The sequence below is a fragment of the Osmerus mordax genome, chromosome 26 (assembly GCF_038355195.1).
Source record: "Osmerus mordax isolate fOsmMor3 chromosome 26, fOsmMor3.pri, whole genome shotgun sequence".
In the NCBI taxonomy this organism is placed as follows: domain Eukaryota; kingdom Metazoa; phylum Chordata; class Actinopteri; order Osmeriformes; family Osmeridae; genus Osmerus; species Osmerus mordax.
In genome coordinates this window covers 9,020,067-9,031,347 of record NC_090075.1, presented here as the reverse complement: position 1 = coordinate 9,031,347, position 11,281 = coordinate 9,020,067, and the positions used below count along the sequence as shown (strand labels likewise).

The 11,281-nt window shown below is 47.5% G+C and overlaps 17 non-coding genes and 2 pseudogenes across 17 annotated transcripts in view; all 19 read right to left on the bottom strand.

Moving 5' to 3' along the window:
• Nucleotides 1-543: 543 nt before the first annotated feature.
• Nucleotides 544-662, bottom strand: LOC136936510 (5S ribosomal RNA). Its single transcript, XR_010875172.1, has one exon. It is a non-coding gene; the product is annotated as a 5S ribosomal RNA (ribosomal RNA).
• A 169-nt stretch (nt 663-831) lies between these two features.
• LOC136936531 (5S ribosomal RNA) lies at nt 832-950 on the bottom strand (annotated as a pseudogene).
• A 155-nt stretch (nt 951-1,105) lies between these two features.
• Nucleotides 1,106-1,224, bottom strand: LOC136936509 (5S ribosomal RNA). The gene has a single exon (XR_010875171.1). It is a non-coding gene; the product is annotated as a 5S ribosomal RNA (ribosomal RNA).
• A 173-nt stretch (nt 1,225-1,397) lies between these two features.
• On the bottom strand, nt 1,398-1,516 carry LOC136936520 (5S ribosomal RNA). Its single transcript, XR_010875181.1, has one exon. It is a non-coding gene; the product is annotated as a 5S ribosomal RNA (ribosomal RNA).
• A 173-nt stretch (nt 1,517-1,689) lies between these two features.
• LOC136936519 (5S ribosomal RNA) lies at nt 1,690-1,808 on the bottom strand. Its single transcript, XR_010875180.1, has one exon. It is a non-coding gene; the product is annotated as a 5S ribosomal RNA (ribosomal RNA).
• Nucleotides 1,809-1,985: 177 nt separating this feature from the next.
• Nucleotides 1,986-2,104, bottom strand: LOC136936517 (5S ribosomal RNA). The gene has a single exon (XR_010875179.1). It is a non-coding gene; the product is annotated as a 5S ribosomal RNA (ribosomal RNA).
• A 5,902-nt stretch (nt 2,105-8,006) lies between these two features.
• On the bottom strand, nt 8,007-8,125 carry LOC136936508 (5S ribosomal RNA). The gene has a single exon (XR_010875170.1). It is a non-coding gene; the product is annotated as a 5S ribosomal RNA (ribosomal RNA).
• Nucleotides 8,126-8,282: 157 nt separating this feature from the next.
• LOC136936525 (5S ribosomal RNA) lies at nt 8,283-8,401 on the bottom strand. The gene has a single exon (XR_010875186.1). It is a non-coding gene; the product is annotated as a 5S ribosomal RNA (ribosomal RNA).
• A 151-nt stretch (nt 8,402-8,552) lies between these two features.
• Nucleotides 8,553-8,671, bottom strand: LOC136936506 (5S ribosomal RNA). The gene has a single exon (XR_010875169.1). It is a non-coding gene; the product is annotated as a 5S ribosomal RNA (ribosomal RNA).
• Nucleotides 8,672-8,828: 157 nt separating this feature from the next.
• LOC136936505 (5S ribosomal RNA) lies at nt 8,829-8,947 on the bottom strand. The gene has a single exon (XR_010875168.1). It is a non-coding gene; the product is annotated as a 5S ribosomal RNA (ribosomal RNA).
• A 151-nt stretch (nt 8,948-9,098) lies between these two features.
• LOC136936504 (5S ribosomal RNA) lies at nt 9,099-9,217 on the bottom strand. Its single transcript, XR_010875167.1, has one exon. It is a non-coding gene; the product is annotated as a 5S ribosomal RNA (ribosomal RNA).
• A 151-nt stretch (nt 9,218-9,368) lies between these two features.
• Nucleotides 9,369-9,487, bottom strand: LOC136936502 (5S ribosomal RNA). The gene has a single exon (XR_010875165.1). It is a non-coding gene; the product is annotated as a 5S ribosomal RNA (ribosomal RNA).
• A 147-nt stretch (nt 9,488-9,634) lies between these two features.
• LOC136936501 (5S ribosomal RNA) lies at nt 9,635-9,753 on the bottom strand. Its single transcript, XR_010875164.1, has one exon. It is a non-coding gene; the product is annotated as a 5S ribosomal RNA (ribosomal RNA).
• A 151-nt stretch (nt 9,754-9,904) lies between these two features.
• LOC136936500 (5S ribosomal RNA) lies at nt 9,905-10,023 on the bottom strand. Its single transcript, XR_010875163.1, has one exon. It is a non-coding gene; the product is annotated as a 5S ribosomal RNA (ribosomal RNA).
• A 161-nt stretch (nt 10,024-10,184) lies between these two features.
• On the bottom strand, nt 10,185-10,293 carry LOC136936382 (5S ribosomal RNA; annotated as a pseudogene).
• A 157-nt stretch (nt 10,294-10,450) lies between these two features.
• Nucleotides 10,451-10,569, bottom strand: LOC136936499 (5S ribosomal RNA). Its single transcript, XR_010875162.1, has one exon. It is a non-coding gene; the product is annotated as a 5S ribosomal RNA (ribosomal RNA).
• A 153-nt stretch (nt 10,570-10,722) lies between these two features.
• Nucleotides 10,723-10,841, bottom strand: LOC136936498 (5S ribosomal RNA). The gene has a single exon (XR_010875161.1). It is a non-coding gene; the product is annotated as a 5S ribosomal RNA (ribosomal RNA).
• Nucleotides 10,842-10,992: 151 nt separating this feature from the next.
• On the bottom strand, nt 10,993-11,111 carry LOC136936511 (5S ribosomal RNA). The gene has a single exon (XR_010875173.1). It is a non-coding gene; the product is annotated as a 5S ribosomal RNA (ribosomal RNA).
• A 151-nt stretch (nt 11,112-11,262) lies between these two features.
• Nucleotides 11,263-11,281, bottom strand: part of LOC136936497 (5S ribosomal RNA) — a 119-nt gene continuing 100 nt past the window's right edge. Inside the window, exon 1 of the ribosomal RNA XR_010875160.1 lies at nt 11,263-11,281. This exon is cut by the window's right edge and continues 100 nt beyond it. This is a non-coding gene — a ribosomal RNA (5S ribosomal RNA).

Here is an 11,281-nt window from a genome sequence, read left to right as displayed (position 1 = left end):
ATAGATGTGGTGATTGAGCTGGTTATGCTGCGCCTGATCGTGTTTGGCTATCGCCAGTCGTGTTTCAAAGTAAGTGCCCCGCCTCCCCAGTCCTGCATCACAGGGGTGCAGTGACCTCACCGTGTCTAGATAGCCATGGAAGTCATTTCCATCTACTCCACGATGCGGGCCAAAGTTTACAAGTGGTTGACTAGTCAGTCAGTCACAGTTTTGGTGTTTGACCCAGCCCCCCTCCTTCTCTTGCTCTCTTCCTCCCCCCCTCCTCCCCATCCCCAGGGTCCAGATTGCTTCATACTCCAGCTATATGCCCTGGTGGAAGCCTTCCTCCCCCAGGACACAGATGGAGCCCCAGGGAAAACATACCTGAAGAAACTGAAGGTGTGCTCTCTCTCCTTCTCTCTCTCTCTTTATCTCTCTTTATCTCTCTCTCTCTGTCTCTCTCTCTCTCTCTCTCTCTCTCTCTCTCTCTCTCTCGGCAATATGAAAGCAGCTTCCAGCCCCTTTCATGAAGGACTACTTGTGCATATTGCAAGTGAGCAAAAGAGCATACAGCACCTGGTATTCCCAGGCGGTCTCCCATCCAAGTACTAACCAGGCCCAACCCTGCTTAGCTTCCGAGATCGGACGAGATCGGGCGTTGCCATGCTGGTTTGGCCGTACGAAATACGTTGACAACCATAGGCTACTTATTCATAACCAGATTTGGTATTTGACAATCCAAGGTGGTCTCTCTCTCTCTCTCTCTCTCTCTCTCTCTGTCTCGGCAAAATGAAAGCAGCTTCCAGCCCCTTTCATGAAGGACTACTTGTGCATATTGCAAGTGAGCAAAAGAGCATACAGCACCTGGTATTCCCAGGCGGTCTCCCATCCAAGTACTAAGCAGGCCCAACCCTGCTTAGCTTCCGAGATCGGACGAGATCAGGCGTTGCCATGTTGGTTTGGCCGTACGAAATACGTTGACAACCATAGGCTACTTATTCATAACCAGATTTGGTATTTGACAATCCAAGGTGGTCTCTCTCTCTCTCTCTGTCTCGGCAAAATGAAAGCAGCTTCCAGCCCCTTTCATGAAGGAGTACTTGTGCATATTGCAAGTGAGCAAAAGAGCATACAGCACCTGGTATTCCCAGGCGGTCTCCCATCCAAGTACTAACCAGGCCCAACCCTGCTTAGCTTCCGAGATCGGACGAGATCGGGCGTTGCCATGCTGGTTTGGCCGTACGAAATACGTTGACAACCATAGGCTACTTATTCATAACCAGATTTGGTATTTGATAATCCAAGGTGGTCTCTCTCTCTCTCTCTCTCTCTCTCTCTCTCTCTCTCTCGGCAATATGAAAGCAGCTTCCAGCCCCTTTCATGAAGGACTACTTGTGCATATTGCAAGTGAGCAAAAGAGCATACAGCACCTGGTATTCCCAGGCGGTCTCCCATCCAAGTACTAAGCAGGCCCAACCTTGCTTAGCTTCCGAGATCGGACGAGATCGGGCGTTGCCATGCTGGTTTGGCCGTACGAAATACGTTGACAACCATAGGCTACTTATTCATAATCAGATTTGGTATTTGACAATCCAAGGTGGTCTCTCTCTCTCTCTCTCTCTCTCTCTCTCTCTCTGTCTCGGCAAAATGAAAGCAGCTTCCAGCCCCTTTCATGAAGGACTACTTGTGCATATTGCAAGTGAGCAAAAGAGCATACAGCACCTGGTATTCCCAGGCGGTCTCCCATCCAAGTACTAAGCAGGCCCAACCTTGCTTAGCTTCCGAGATCGGACGAGATCGGGCGTTGCCATGCTGGTTTGGCCGTACGAAATACGTTGACAACCATAGGCTACTTATTCATAATCAGATTTGGTATTTGACAATCCAAGGTGGTCTCTCTCTCTCTCTCTCTCTCTCTCTCTCTCTCTCTCTGTCTCGGCAAAATGAAAGCAGCTTCCAGCCCCTTTCATGAAGGACTACTTGTGCATATTGCAAGTGAGCAAAAGAGCATACAGCACCTGGTATTCCCAGGCGGTCTCCCATCCAAGTACTAAGCAGGCCCAACCTTGCTTAGCTTCCGAGATCGGACGAGATCGGGCGTTGCCATGCTGGTTTGGCCGTACGAAATACGTTGACAACCATAGGCTACTTATTCATAACCATATTTGGTATTTGACAATCCAAGGTGGTCTCTCTCTCGGCAATATGAAAGCAGCTTCCAGCCCCTTTCATGAAGGACTACTTGTGCATATTGCAAGTGAGCAAAAGAGCATACAGCACCTGGTCTTCCCAGGCGGTCTCCCATCCAAGTACTAACCAGGCCCAACCCTGCTTAGCTTCCGAGATCGGACGAGATCGGGCGTTGCCTTTTTTTTTTATCTTTTTATTAGTGTTTTTTCAATTCACAAATTTACAAGACATACTGACATTCACATATGCATAATCACACACAATATCCACCACCAATGACCAAAGGAACAATATTTACAAAAGCAACTCCTTCGTCACCAATTGATTAACATCTTTCCCCCTTCTCCTTCAGAAACTAATGTATTCCCATGCACAAAGAAGGATTTTACATCCACTCCACCATAATTCCAAAGAAGTCCAATGCTTCTCTTCATGAGTGTCTTAAACAAGGGTTTAATCTTTACCTTGCGCCCCTCAAAGTGGGCAAAGTTCCGTCGTAGCACCACAGCATATCTGGCGTGACTTAAAACAAAGTTAATTAAACACAGATTTGTTTTTTTGCTCTTAGCAAACACCCCAAACAAAAACAGAGGCCTCCACCCATCCTCCAAGTCAAACTCCCAACTCCAGTTCTCCACCAACAAGGCCTTGATGAAAACAAAGAAATCAACCAAATCAACACAATCCAAAAAATAATGTAAAAAGCTCTCACGACCACCATTACACACATCACACATTATATTCACCTCATTATTAATAGCATGTAGCACCACGTTTGTGTATATTCTGTTGTGTCTTATCAGAAAGTCATTATTTTCGCATTCAATGGTGTTATATTTGATGTTTAAGTTTGACCAAATTTTCTTCACCTCCATATCCACAAATACTCCACTCCACACCTTCTCCGCCGCTGGCGCCTTGAACATATTAACAATTAACCATCCATATATTTTCTTTACACTCATACTGTCCATCATACATTTCTCGCCATCCTCCATGACATACATCACCGGCATACAGTCATCCCTATGAAACATACATTGTGTTTGCAAGAGAGTAGCCCATTCCAAAGGTATGCTTGACTTGATTTTTTCATATATCTTGCAAACTTCCTCTCTGCTCTCCATTCCCTCCCACTCACACACCGTGTCGTATATACAGTTCCCTCTGAGAAATCCCGGGATGGCCTCATAAACAATGTCCTTCACCTGCTTAATGCCTCCGAAGAAGAACTTGGGCTCATACAAGGTTTTTTGGTTCCACTTGATCTTCTCATTTAAAAACAGAGGCAGATTCACAATCCCAGTTAAAGTCCCACAATCATATTCTACCTTTGGCAGAATCCTTCTCCAAGCCTCCAGCACCTCCCTGTATATCTCTGGTATTCCAACCGTCATTGACTGCTTGAACCCCATGTACCAAGCACTGTCCCCCATCCCTCCCACATCATTAACATATTTCCTTAACAACTCCTTCCACCCATAGTCCCATTGTCCAACCATATATTTTCTCACAGTTTTTATCCTCAGTGCAGTCTTCTTTGTTTCCAAATCCACTAAGTTCAGACCTCCCTCCCACCATTTCCCCACCAGAGTGTTCTTTGCAATTTTAACACCTTTCCCGTCCCACATGAAATCACACACTATTTTATTTAGAGCATTCATAACCCACTCTGGCATGTCAATGACGTTCATCACATATACACACACTGAGAGTAACAAACTATTTACCACAATGACCTTTCCCTTTAAACGCAATCTTCGCCCTCTCCACGATATACATACAGTCCTTATTTTATTAATCACCCCTGTCCAAGTCACATCCCTCGCCTCCCGACTGTCCACTCCTAGATGCACACCCAATACTTTTATATATTTCTCCTCTACCCTTAACCCCACGTCTTCTCTCTCCACCCGTCCTATATACATTATTTCTGACTTGTCCTTATTAATCCTTGCCCCTGACGCTTGTCCATATTTCTCCACCAGCTCTAGCACCCTTTTCACACTTTCCCCATCCCTCACTGTGATTGTGGTATCATCGGCATACTGGTTGACTACACATATCCCCCCATATGGCAGCCCAATCCCTGTCACCCCCTGGTCCCTCTTAATCAGTGTGGCCAGAGGCTCTGCACAGATGGCATATAATAGTGCAGATAGAGGACATCCCTGCCTCACAGACCTCCCCACCTCAAATCTATCGGTCAACACTCCATTCACCTTTACACAGCTCCTGGCACTCCCATATAACCTCCTCACCCAACCCACCATTCTGTCCCCAAACCCTACCTTCCCCAATACCCTGTACAAAAACTCATGCTCTACTCTATCAAATGCTTTATTCCAGTCTATCCCTATTACCACTCCCCCTATCTTATCTCTCTTCAAGTATTCTATCACGTCCCTAACTGTCCCTATCGTGTCTGCTATATCCCTACCTGGCACACTATAACTTTGTGTTGGCTGCACTATCCCCCCTATGACTCTCTTCATCCTATTCGCTAACACTTTGGTCAGTATTTTATAGTCTACATTCAATAAACTAATGGGCCTATAGTTCCCCAGATCCAATTTACTTCCCTTCTTGTACAATATAGTGATTACACCCTCCACCATTCTACTCTGTACTATCCCTGTTCTCTCCATCCCTCTAAATACTTCCACTAAAATTGGTGCCACCTGGTTTTTATACACCTTGTAAAACTCTGTCCCTATCCCATCACTCCCCGGGCTCTTCCCACTGTTCAGACCCCCTATCGCTTCTATCACCTCTGCCCCATTAATTTCCCTGTCACACCACCCCCTATCCATCTCCCCTAACTCACTTTCCATACTATCCAACACCTCCTCCATGCTGCCCTCATCCACTCCTCCTCTCTGATACAATTCCCCATAAAACTCCTGCACCCTCTCCAGTATCTCCACGTAATCATTTGTTGTCACCCCCTCCTTATTATTGATTTCATGTATATATGTCCTACCCTGCTTTCTCTTCTCCAGCCCTAAGAAATATCCGGTACATTTCTCCCCCTCCAGAGCATATACCGCCTTACTCCTCAAAATTGCCCCTCTACATTTTTCCCTCTCAAACCTGTCTAAATCCATTTTTGCCTCTAAATAACTCTCCATACTATACCCCTCCTCATCCTCGGCCCTGTTTAACTCCACCCTCAGCCTTTCCCTCAAACCCTGTTCTTCCTTCACCCTCCTTCTTTTCCTTTTCCTACTATACCTGATACTGATTGATTTAATCATATCCTTCACCACCTCCCATCTCTCCCCTACACTCTCATCCACCCTATCAACCTCCCTATACTCTTCTACCCTCTCCGTTTCCCTACCTAATAACTCCCTAATCTGCTGCTCATACTCTTCCTCCTCAATATACCCTGCATTCAATATCCACAATCCTCCACCTACCTCCTCTTGCCCTACCTTAATTCTAAACCTAACAGCATCATGATCACTAAAGCTATTTCCCTGGTGTCTTATACTATCCACATATCCTACCATTTCCCCCTGTACTAAAACTAAATCTATCCTACTCTGTTTCAAAACACCTTCCCTCATCTGCCTCCTCGTGAACTCCCTCATGTCTGGATGCTCATTTCTCCACACATCAATCAATCCTTTGTCCCTTATTATATTCAGCAAAATACTCCTCGACATTTCCCATCTAAATTCTACCCCCTTCCCTACATCTAATCTACTGCATTTAGTATTGAAATCCCCCACTATTATGCACCTCCCTGTTATCAACCCCTCTAACTCCTGTAATACACCCCTCTTATCTAACTCTATATTTGGCACATAGACATTTATTAATCTAAATTCTACCTCCCTATATCTGAACTCAATGACTAAAATCCGCCCTATCTCATCCCTGTACACCTCCCTGGCCTCTTCCACCTTATCCTTCTTAATTAAAATCGCCACCCCCCGTGCGTTCCTAGCCCCATTATTGTAAAACATGTCACCTTCCCATTCCTCCCTCATCTCCTTCACCTTGTCCTCATCCCAGTTTGTTTCTTGTATACACATAATATCACTCCTATATACATACACCAGTTCCTTCATTTTCCTTCTGGCTCTTAGGCCATTAACATTTACAGATGTTACAGTGGTCATGAGAGCAAACCCACAAAAGAAATAAACAAAACCAATCATATGAAAATTGTCACTTGCCATCTCCCAGCTGTTCGCCATTCCGCAGCCCCCGTCTTTGGTCCGTCTCAGCGTCCCTCTCATCCCGCCGTCGTGCTGCCACCGTGACTGCGTGTTTCAACGCCTCCTCCTCCACCAACTTCTTTCGCCCTCCTCTATTCCTCTGTGGCAGCCCCTCCAGCCGCAGCACGTCCTCGCCTTTCTTCCCCAACGCTTTCCGCCGCTTCTCCTTAGTTGCCGCTCCGGCCCTCCCCTTCCTTCTGCCACCTCCTTGCTCCATGCCCTCCTCTCCCTCTTCCACGTCCTCCATCTCGCTGTCCAGCTCGTCCTGCGTGTCTTCCTGGTCCCCGTCGTCTCCTCCAACCTCGCTCGCGTCCTCTGCTCCCGAGCTCTGTCCTGTCTTGAGATCGCCGCCTCCCTCCTCCTCCTCATCAGCCAATTCCTCCCCTTCCTCCTCGTTCAGCTCCATGGTCTGGACGTCCTTTCCCCGCTTGCTCCCTTCCACATCCTCTTCCTCCGCGTTCCCCTGGACGCACTCCCTTGCGTAGTGCCCAGCCTTGCCACAGCGGAAACATTTGAATTCTGGGCAGTCCTTAAAAATATGCCCCGGCTTGATGCACAACCGACAGACTCTCACCTGCCGGTCATGGATAACCCTAAAGTATTCAGTGCCTCTCAAAGTCTCAAACTTGGTGGAGTATGGGAGCGAACGGACCTGCTCCGTGAAACGCACCTTTAAAAAGCGTGTCCCATCCACAATCTCCGTTCCCGGCCACACTCGACGCTTAACAGTCGAGATGGCCTGTACTCCCCACTCCTCCAGTCTCGCTATAATTCTCCAATCCTGCAGATACACCGGCAGGTTGATGAATGACACCACCATCTCATTATTTACAATGTCACTGCCATGCACCAGAGCCCCTCTCACTCTGATGCCATCCATGAGCTTCACCTTCCCGTCATTGTCCTTCATGGTGAGCTCATATTTCCTGTCACCTCTCGTCCTGCAGCCAAGCACCACTCCACACTGCTTCTTCACCTCCTTGCACAAGTCCATTGTGGAAATGTTTTCAGTTCCTTCCACCACCACTTCCACAGTCAACTCCTTCCCATATTTGTCTCTCTCACCGTCCTTGACTCTCTCCTTTTGTCCACCTTCAATCGGCACGTTTGCCCCGTTAGTTGTTTGTTTGTCCTTCGGTTGTCCTCCTTCACTCCTTTTGTCCACAGGCTGTTCCATTGTTAAATCCAGTCCATTGTTCGTTGCCATGCTAGCCGTCCGCGCCATAAAACACAGAACCACAAAAAGTCCCCCAAACAGCAAAAGCTGCTGGGGGAAAGGCAACTAACACAAACACAAAACTATTTACGGACAAAAAATGAAAGAAAGAAACGAAATGACACCGTATAACGACAAAAACGTACTATGAAAAAACACTCTCCACCTGCTCTCGGCGCACTCACTTCCTGGTTTGTCACAGAAAGGGGGCGTTGCCATGCTGGTTTGGCCGTACGAAATACGTTGACAACCATAGGCTACTTATTCATAACCAGATTTGGTATTTGACAATGCAAGGTGGTCTCTCTCTCTCTCTCTCTCTCGGCAAAATGAAAGCAGCTTCCAGCCCCTTTCATGAAGGACTACTTGTGCATATTGCAAGTGAGCAAAAGAGCATACAGCACCTGGTATTCCCAGGCGGTCTCCCATCCAAGTACTAACCAGGCCCAACCTTGCTTAGCTTCCGAGATCGGACGAGATCGGGCGTTGCCATGCTGGTTTGGCCGTACGAAATACCTCGACAACCATAGGCTACTTATTCATAACCAGATTTGGTATTTGACAATGCAAGGTGGTCTCTCTCTCTCTCTCTCTCTCTCAGGAAAATGAAAGCAGCTTCCAGCCCCTTTCATGAAGGACTACTTGTGCATATTGCAAGTGAGCAAAAGAGCATACAGCACCTGGTATTCCCAGGCGGTCTCCCATCCAAGTACTAACCAGGCCCAACCTTGCTTAGCTTCTGAGATCGGACGAGATCGGGCGTTGCCATGCTGGTTTGGCCGTACGAAATACGTCGACAACCATAGGCTACTTATTCATAACCAGATTTGGTATTTGACAATGCAAGGTGGTCTCTCTCTCTCTCTCTCGGCAAAATGAAAGCAGCTTCCAGCCCCTTTCATGAAGGACTACTTGTGCATATTGCAATTGAGCAAAAGAGCATACAGCACCTGGTATTCCCAGGCGGTCTCCCATCCAAGTACTAACCAGGCCCAACCTTGCTTAGCTTCCGAGATCGGACGAGATCGGGCGTTGCCATGCTGGTTTGGCCGTACGAAATACCTCGACAACCATAGGCTACTTATTCATAACCAGATTTGGTATTTGACAATGCAAGGTGGTCTCTCTCTCTCTCTCTCTCTCTCAGGAAAATGAAAGCAGCTTCCAGACCCTTTCATGAAGGACTACTTGTGCATATTGCAAGTGAGCAAAAGAGCATACAGCACCTGGTATTCCCAGGCGGTCTCCCATCCAAGTACTAACCAGGCCCAACCTTGCTTAGCTTCCGAGATCGGACGAGATCGGGCGTTGCCATGCTGGTTTGGCCGTACGAAATACGTCGACAACCATAGGCTACTTATTCATAACCAGATTTGGTATTTGACAATGCAAGGTGGTCTCTCTCTCTCTCTCTCGGCAAAATGAAAGCAGCTTCCAGCCCCTTTCATGAAGGACTACTTGTGCATATTGCAAGTGAGCAAAAGAGCATACAGCACCTGGTATTCCCAGGCGGTCTCCCATCCAAGTACTAACCAGGCCCAACCTTGCTTAGCTTCCGAGATCGGACGAGATCGGGCGTTGCCATGCTGGTTTGGCCGTACGAAATACGTCGACAACCATAGGCTACTTATTCATAACCAGATTTGGTATTTGACAATGCAAGGTGGTCTCTCTCTCTCTCTCTCGGCAAAATGAAAGCAGCTTCCAGCCCCTTTCATGAAGGACTACTTGTGCATATTGCAAGTGAGCAAAAGAGCATACAGCACCTGGTATTCCCAGGCGGTCTCCCATCCAAGTACTAACCAGGCCCAACCTTGCTTAGCTTCCGAGATCGGACGAGATCGGGCGTTGCCATGCTGGTTTGGCCGTACGAAATACCTCGACAACCATAGGCTACTTATTCATAACCAGATTTGGTATTTGACAATGCAAGGTGGTCTCTCTCTCTCTCGGCAAAATGAAAGCAGCTTCCAGCCCCTTTCATGAAGGACTACTTGTGCATATTGCAAGTGAGCAAAAGAGCATACAGCACCTGGTATTCCCAGGCGGTCTCCCATCCAAGTACTAACCAGGCCCAACCTTGCTTAGCTTCCGAGATCGGACGAGATCGGGCGTTGCCATGCTGGTTTGGCCGTACGAAATACGTCGACAACCATAGGCTACTTATTCATAACCAGATTTGGTATTTGACAATGCAAGGTGGTCTCTCTCTCTCTCTCTCGGCAAAATGAAAGCAGCTTCCAGCCCCTTTCATGAAGGACTACTTGTGCATATTGCAAGTGAGCAAAATAGCATACAGCACCTGGTATTCCCAGGCGGTCTCCCATCCAAGTACTAACCAGGCCCAACCTTGCTTAGCTTCCGAGATCGGACGAGATCGGGCGTTGCCATGCTGGTTTGGCCGTACGAAATACGTTGACAACCATAGGCTACTTATTCATAACCAGATTTGGTATTTGACAATGCAAGGTGGTCTCTCTCTCTCTCTCTCTCTCTCTCTCGGCAAAATGAAAGCAGCTTCCAGCCCCTTTCATGAAGGACTACTTGTGCATATTGCAAGTGAGCAAAAGAGCATACAGCACCTGGTATTCCCAGGCGGTCTCCCATCCAAGTACTAACCAGGCCCAACCTTGCTTAGCTTCCGAGATCGGACGTTGCCATGCTGGTTTGGCCGTACGAAATACCTCGACAACCATAGGCTACTTATTCATAACCAGATTTGGTATTTGACAATGCAAGGTGGTCTCTCTCTCTCTCTCTCTCTCTCAGGAAAATGAAAGCAGCTTCCAGCCCCTTTCATGAAGGACTACTTGTGCATATTGCAAGTGAGCAAAAGAGCATACAGCACCTGGTATTCCCAGGCGGTCTCCCATCCAAGTACTAACCAGGCCCAACCTTGCTTAGCTTCCGAGATCGGACGAGATCGGGCGTTGCCATGCTGGTTTGGCCGTACGAAATACGTCGACAACCATAGGCTACTTATTCATAACCAGATTTGGTATTTGACAATGCAAGGTGGTCTCTCTCTCTCTCTCTCTCGGCAAAATGAAAGCAGCTTCCAGCCCCTTTCATAAAGGACTACTTGTGCATATTGCAAGTGAGCAAAAGAGCATACAGCACCTGGTATTCCCAGGCGGTCTCCCATCCAAGTACTAACCAGGCCCAACCTTGCTTAGCTTCCGAGATCGGACGAGATCGGGCGTTGCCATGCTGGTTTGGCCGTACGAAATACATTGACAACCATAGGCTACTTATTCATAACCAGATTTGGTATTTGACAATGCAAGGTGGTCTCTCTCTCTCTCTCTCGGCAAAATGAAAGCAGCTTCCAGCCCCTTTCATGAAGGACTACTTGTGCATATTGCAAGTGAGCAAAAGAGCATACAGCACCTGGTATTCCCAGGCGGTCTCCCATCCAAGTACTAACCAGGCCCAACCTTGCTTAGCTTCCGAGATCGGACGAGATCGGGCGTTGCCATGCTGGTTTGGCCGTACAAAATACCTCGACAACCATAGGCTACTTATTCATAACCAGATTTGGTATTTGACAATGCAAGGTGGTCTCTCTCTCTCTCTCTCGGCAAAATGAAAGCAGCTTCCAGCCCCTTTCATGAAGGACTACTTGTGCATATTGCAAGTGAGCAAAAGAGCATACAGCACCTGGTAT